Here is a 7,056-nt window from a genome sequence, read left to right on the forward strand (position 1 = left end):
AGTTATGGTATATTATTTAATCATACTTCCAAATTCTACTTCCTCCTTTGCCATGCAAAGAAAATTGCAATCCCTCTTTATGCAATCACTTTTTCCTTCGAGTTATCATGTATCAAGTCATGTGATGTATTTAATCTTTACTTGAAATTATTATCCTTTTAAAATAGCTAACTTGGCTATAAGCACTTTAGGAAAATGATAGATGTTTTTCATGGAAATTTTATTTTCCAGTCAGAAATATGAGTTTTTGCAAATCACCAAATGAAACTGTCCATATCCCTTGCCTTTATATTCAACACTCTCCACAATTTTCTTTAACCTTAAAGAGAAAAGTTGGCATAGGGCAAAGATCAGTATATTATAATTATGGTCACTTGGTTTCAACTTTTGCCTCTGGTTCTTGCTTGACTTTGGGCCAGTCACAGAGTCTCTCTTGTCCTCAGCTTCTTCATCTGTGAAATTAGAATATTGGAATAGATTGTCTCTGAGGTCACTTCCAACTCTTAATCTATGATCTCATAAACTTTCTAGCTTTATCACATTTCAATTGATCCATTTTCATCATATTGTATTTCATATTCATCTTACCCTGAACTACTAGTTTGTTAGCTTCTAATTGATAGGGAGTATGTTTTATTCATCTTTGTATTGTTTCTTGATGTTTTACATGATGCAATGCACACAATAGAAATCTTACAAAATGTTTATGGAAGGATTTCAGGAAAAAAGAAACATGAGGAAACATTTCCTAATTCAAAAAGAAAAGAAATGAACTTCATAGTGTAAACCTTAAAATTTCTTAGACTTATAAATGTTGGAAATTTCACCATTGGGAAATTTCATACTTGAAAAATTTCCTACTGATAGTCTATTGGAATGTGAACCCCCATTGGCATGGGAGGGTCCTTCTCCTCCCTACTTAAGATTACTTTAGGACAGAAACCTTTTGCTGAACAATGGAAAGGGCTTTGACCTATGCTTAAGCATAGAACAGGAAGTTCTTTGAGTCATGATTGATTTTAGAATTGATACAATAGAGATACTTGGAATGACAGAACCAGGTCTTGGAACTTCCAATCTCCACCCTACTCAGGGTAACAGGATTTAGGAAGGGCTGCAGCAAAGGATCAAGATTTAATTATTTGAGAATATGACCTTCAACAGACATGTGCAAAGCCACAGACCTCTGGGTGGTCCTGGGTTAAGCTAGAGCCACCATTGGCACAGGGAAGACATGGACAGTGATTGGTAGATGTGAGAACTGTGGGGAGGGAACTGAGATGGTTTCCTTAAAGATAGCGGGGTCTGAGGACTCAGGGGTTGTTGGAGAGGTTTTGCTCTGAGAGGTGGTGCTCTGAGAAGCTTGCTCTGAAGGAAGCTGGAGGTGGAGGCCCCTGAGACTGTTTCTCCATTTTGGTCACATGAGTGATAGGGACTGATCTCTTTTCTTTGCCTCAGCTATCCAAGGGCTTGGGCCTTTTGGCCCAGCCTAAACAGAGGGGGTATTTAAGCCCTATTCCCTTCTCTCCCCTTTCTCTCTCTCTCTCTCTCTCTCTCTCTCTCTCTCTCTCTCTCTCTCTCTCTCTCTCTCTCTCTCTCTCTCTCTCTCTCTCTCTCTCTCTCTCTCTCTTTCTCTCAATACCTTTCTTCCTCCTGTTTGTAATTAAACTCCATAAAAGGTTGACTGCTGACTTGAGTTTTCATTTAGGAATTGCATAGCTGAATTTCTTGGCGACCTTAAATTAATATATATCAGTCTTTTAAAGTGATTTCCTTGTCACAGTAGACATCTTTGACTTTTGGTGGGATAAAATCCCTGACTAGAGTATAGTTCTATGTTAGCATCTGTTCCTGAAAAGAAACAGAAAAAATAAGAGTGATTGGTTAATATTTTGTATTAAAAAGACCTATTTGTGCTCTACAATTCATAAACCAGAATGGAGAAACCTGATGGAGAGAATTTAAATAAAGATCAAGTTGGGAAGAAACTAAGTATACTACAGACTATTTGAATAACAAGAAAGTAATAGATTAGTTCAGGAAACCAATCACTATGCTAGCATAGACATATAATATAGTAATACAGAGGGACTTCAATTACCCAGAATTCAGTGTTTCTGCTTTCTCAAGAGATGAGCAGGGGGCAGCTGGGTAGTTCAGTGGATTGAGAGCCAGACCTAGAGACAGGAGGTCCTAGGTTCAAATCTGACCTCAGACACTTCCCAGCTGTGTGACCCTGGGCAAGTCACTTAACCTGCCTAGCCCTTACCATTCTTCTGCCTTGGAACCAATACCCAGTACTGATTCCAAGACAGAAGGTAAGGGTTTTTAAAAAAGAGAGATGAGCAGAAACTAACTTCTTTATTTGTTATCAATGATAATTTCATTATGCAAAAAGTGAAAGAATCAGCAAAGCTATATTCTATCCTGCATCTGACTGTTGCTAACAAGTTGGAACTGGCTGTTGAGGTGGAAATGATGATAACATAGGGATTAAGTGCCTACTCCATCCTTGATTTTGTGATAAAGGAGAGGAAACCTGAGGATAACTTTTTATGCATCTTAGATTTGGGGTAAGTAAGTTTAAAAGGCTTCATAATAAAGATGGAGCATCTACAGGAAAAGTCTATCCAGGAAAGATGAAGAACTAGAGTGAAATTCTGAACAAAGAGGAATAAGTATAATGAAGAAAAAACAGAGATTGTCTCAAGAGACTGCTATGTATAAATTAGAAACTCACCAATGTACAGCAGAAGAAGAAAACAACTCTCCTCTCTAGGTTCTCCTGAAATTACTCTCTCAGTTTTCCTGCTACCTATAGAGCTAGAAACCTACAGTTTCCTTTGCTGAATCTTCATGCAGGTTTCTATCCTGAGGCCCTTTTTTCTTCTCCTTATATACTATTTCACTTGATAATTGCATAAGATACCATGGAATCAATTGTCATCTCAATACTGATATTTCTCAAGCCTATTTATTAATCAATCAATAAACATTTATTAAGCATATACTTTTGTCAGTGACTGTACTAAATTCTAAGAAGAAAAAAGGGGGTGGGGGGTAAAATACACTCCTTGACCTGAAGGAATTGCACATTTATCCAGTTCTATCTTCTTTATGGAACTCCAATCTTACAACTCTTAACTTTCTATTGGACATCTTAACCTGAATGTATCATAGACATCTTAAATATATGTTCAAAACTGAACTCATTCCACTGTAGTACAAGGGTTCTTCTGCATTTAACTGACTCAATGTATCTTTTCTGAATATCTATTCCATTCTATGATGAGGAAACTCACTTTTATTAACTGTTAGATGACCATGATTATATTATTCATTCTATCTTGAACCTTAACTATCTGTTATGAGTTAGGACGGAAATATACTAGTTTTTGACCAATATGTAATAATTCTATAACCTCTGATACAAATTTGATGAGGGGAACAAGGAAAGACTAGAAAGTTTAATAAAGATTCATTTGTTTCTGATCTTGTGAAACAGAAAAGTCGCAACCCTTTAGTTTTCTTTATGTCAGACTCAGGGCAACTTTTAGCACAGCCTGGTTTATATAATTTTTATGGGAAATCACATAACATAGAAAAACCAACAGAGAAATGGATAAACATTTCCAGATATAAACAAAACCTTGAACCTATATTGTTTGCCATACAAAGGTCTCATCTATCTATCTTTTTTACAGACAAACAATTCTGGATCATGTTGGTCCACAGGTTCTGGTTATACATTATTTTATAAGCTGCATTATTGTGACAAAAGAGACTGGTCATATAGTCCCTGTTATCTTATTCCTTTTATAGGTCAACTTCCTTGCCTCCTTAATTATATTCATATCAAAACACTGACATAACTTTATTCTTACCTTTTTCTCCCAAAGAAGTGAATATCAAGCCAATCTGTAGTAACACTCTCCCTTCCATATCTCAATAATTCCAAGAGGACTCTCCCTGAAGGTTATTATTTCACATCAACAAGGATATTTCCCCCAATGTATAAAAATCACCTCTCTTTACAATTTCTATTCTCTCTTGTTTCATTGCCAAGCAACCCTTCCGTTGATTCTCCCTTAGGGAAAATGAATGGGATTTCAAGGCATAATTACCAGGGGAACAAAATCATGGATTGAGGACTAGAGATTTTAGCAACAATGATGGGGTCACTTAGCTTTAGACTAGCTAGGTGGTTTCATTTTTAGTAGAGAATAGAAATATACTTATTTTGTCTTAAGGAATAACTATAGAGCGGGCAGATAATGTCCCTGAAGCTTCTTTCAATCATAATTATGCTTCTTCCTGTCCTCTAATAGAACTAGTAAGTAAGAGATTAATTTAAATTCTATCATATCACTTTTACCTAGTTATTCCTATTTTTCATTTAGCGAACAATTTTTTCTTTTTATTACTCTTCTCCCATTTTCCTTTCAGCAATATATTTTCCTTTGTAATATTAATAAGAAATAGATGCTCAGTCTTATCTAAATGACCTCTGGTAATAAGGGCCACTCCCTATCTATTCCTAGAAATTTAGGACTAGGGTTATACAATTGTGGGGCAGTTCTAATTAATATTTCCTTTGTGTTTAGCTGAAACATTTCTATATAATATGTATCCATTATTTTCTATGCTTTCTTCTACAGCAAAGTATAACTAATACTAGTTCTTCTTAAAGATAACCCTTTAAATAATTGATGATTTGTATACTTTATTTTTCCCCAATGTAAATTCTCAAGTTCCTTTAGCCAATTTCTCATTAGAAATGTTTTCTAATCACCTCACTGCCCTGACTTCTATCTTCTGGAGATGGGCTGGATTTTCAGTATTCCTTCTAAAATGTGGCTTTGACAACTGAACAATACTTAGGTAAGATTTTATTATAGTCATCATAGAACTGATTGGTGGTCAGCATCCTTTATTTTGAACATTTATATGTCATAAAGATATAGATATAATCACACACTTGTATATATGTATCATATATGTGTGCACATGCATATCTATCTATCTATCTATCTATCTATCTATCTATCTATCTATCTATCTATCTATTCTTCTTGGAACAAAGTCTGCCTCTGGGCCATTTCTACCTTATTTTAGATAATGGATGGGCTATGAGAATAGATTGTTTTATGAGCAAAAGAGAATCTGGAACCAAACCTACATAAAAATGAATTATACTTTTTTACTTTTAAAATTGTTTTTCTGCATTTTTTATGGTGGAAGCCAATATTTGGATAATGGAATGTCTTCTAAACCAAAAGAACAGTGGTCAACATAAAAAATTTTTTTTTCAAGAACACTGAGATTGTTGTGAGGAAATGCTTGTCTACTGTGAAATGAAAACCTTGAGTAAGGTTTTGGATAGAGGGCAAGTAAAGGAGATTAAGAGTGAATGAAAGGAGAGGACACGAGGAGGGGAAGATATTTGAAACACCTTCAGTTTATGGGGCAGTCTTATGTTCTGGCTCTGTGACATTGAATAAGCAATTTATCAAATGAGATTTAATTTTCATTAAATAAAATGATAGTGATAATTCCACTGTTTACCTCAAGGGATTGTGAGGAAACTGCTTTGTAAATTGTAAGGTGCTTTCTTAATATAAACCATTATTATTTATTTGGTTTATTTGCTATCATTGAGATGGAAATATATTTCTATATTTATTTCAGTAACACCAGTCTTCGTAAGACTGATTACTTCTTGGCTTAGGAAAAGGGTAACAATCAGAAAACCAGTTCCTTGATAGAGAGGCAATATTATATAGTAAGTCAGAATGGATTGGGCGTCATGAAGACTCAGTCTCACTTTTGAAGTTAGTTTACTCATTAATTAAATGAGTTGTAATAAATTATTCTTTTCAGATCTTCCACACCTTATGCTCTTGATTTCCACTTGTTCTTTGTTTAGAATGGTCATGTTTGAGGAGTATCTCAAAGAGGCAAAGACAAACAATTCTTCTGGGAATGTCAGCACGTGGAGAATTCATGGGAGTGTAACAATGCAGATGATGTTCTCAGAGTAAGCAAAGGAACCAAATATACTCTCTTTTCTTCAAGTGAGTTTAAGTAACTTTGATTTTCTGCATTTATTATTCACATTATCAGTTTTTCTAATTCATTATGACAGCATTAATTCTAGTTCACTAATACCTAGGTTTCCCCCTAATTATCTGGTTTTACAATTTCATTTTTTTTAGACCTCATTATCACCATAGAGAAGACTGTGTGAAAGCTATTAGGAGGTGGTTCACTTTAATGTAGCCTGACTTTCTTTTCATATATAATTTTATTATGTATGTATATATATATATATATAAGATATGCTTACATAGCATTATTTTAATAAATTCCATTATTTTTTTTTAAAACCCTTACCTTCCGTCTTGGAGTCAATACTGTGTATTGGCTCCAAGGCAGAAGAGCGGTAAGGGCTAGGCAATGGGGGTCAAGTGACTTGCCCAGGGTCACACAGCTGGGAAGTGTCTGAGGTCAGATTTGAACCTAGGACCTCCCGTCTCTAGGCCTAGCTCTCAACACACTGAGCTACCCAGTTGCCCCCCATAAACTCCATTATTATTAGAGAGAAAACTATGTGGAATAGATTTCACTTTTAACTTTTTTACCAATATATGATTAGAAGAATTTGCTCCTATAAACACTGAAGCTAAAGTGGAAATAGTAGATTGAATAAAATTCTTTAAAGAGGCTGGTAGGTTGCTCTCAATCAATATTTTCCAAACCTTTATTCAACATGTGATACACTTAACATCTTTTTGGAATACACAAAAATGCTATAACTAATAGGTATTCATAGACATACCTAAACACACATTGATCCTTCACTTCATCAGATAGTTAGATATTTTATTAAAGGACTGTTTTTCTTTTCATATGTCTTTTCTGTCACTTTATTATCAAACTTAATATATAAAGTCAATGATTTTTTGACAGTTAAATTGCTATAAGTGATCAGGAATAGTTCCTTACCTATATTGCAGGTGGAATCAATTCTTGAGCCCCAGATGTCCTATGTGAATA

Source organism: Monodelphis domestica, chromosome 1, assembly GCF_027887165.1.
Source record: "Monodelphis domestica isolate mMonDom1 chromosome 1, mMonDom1.pri, whole genome shotgun sequence".
NCBI lineage: Eukaryota > Metazoa > Chordata > Mammalia > Didelphimorphia > Didelphidae > Monodelphis > Monodelphis domestica.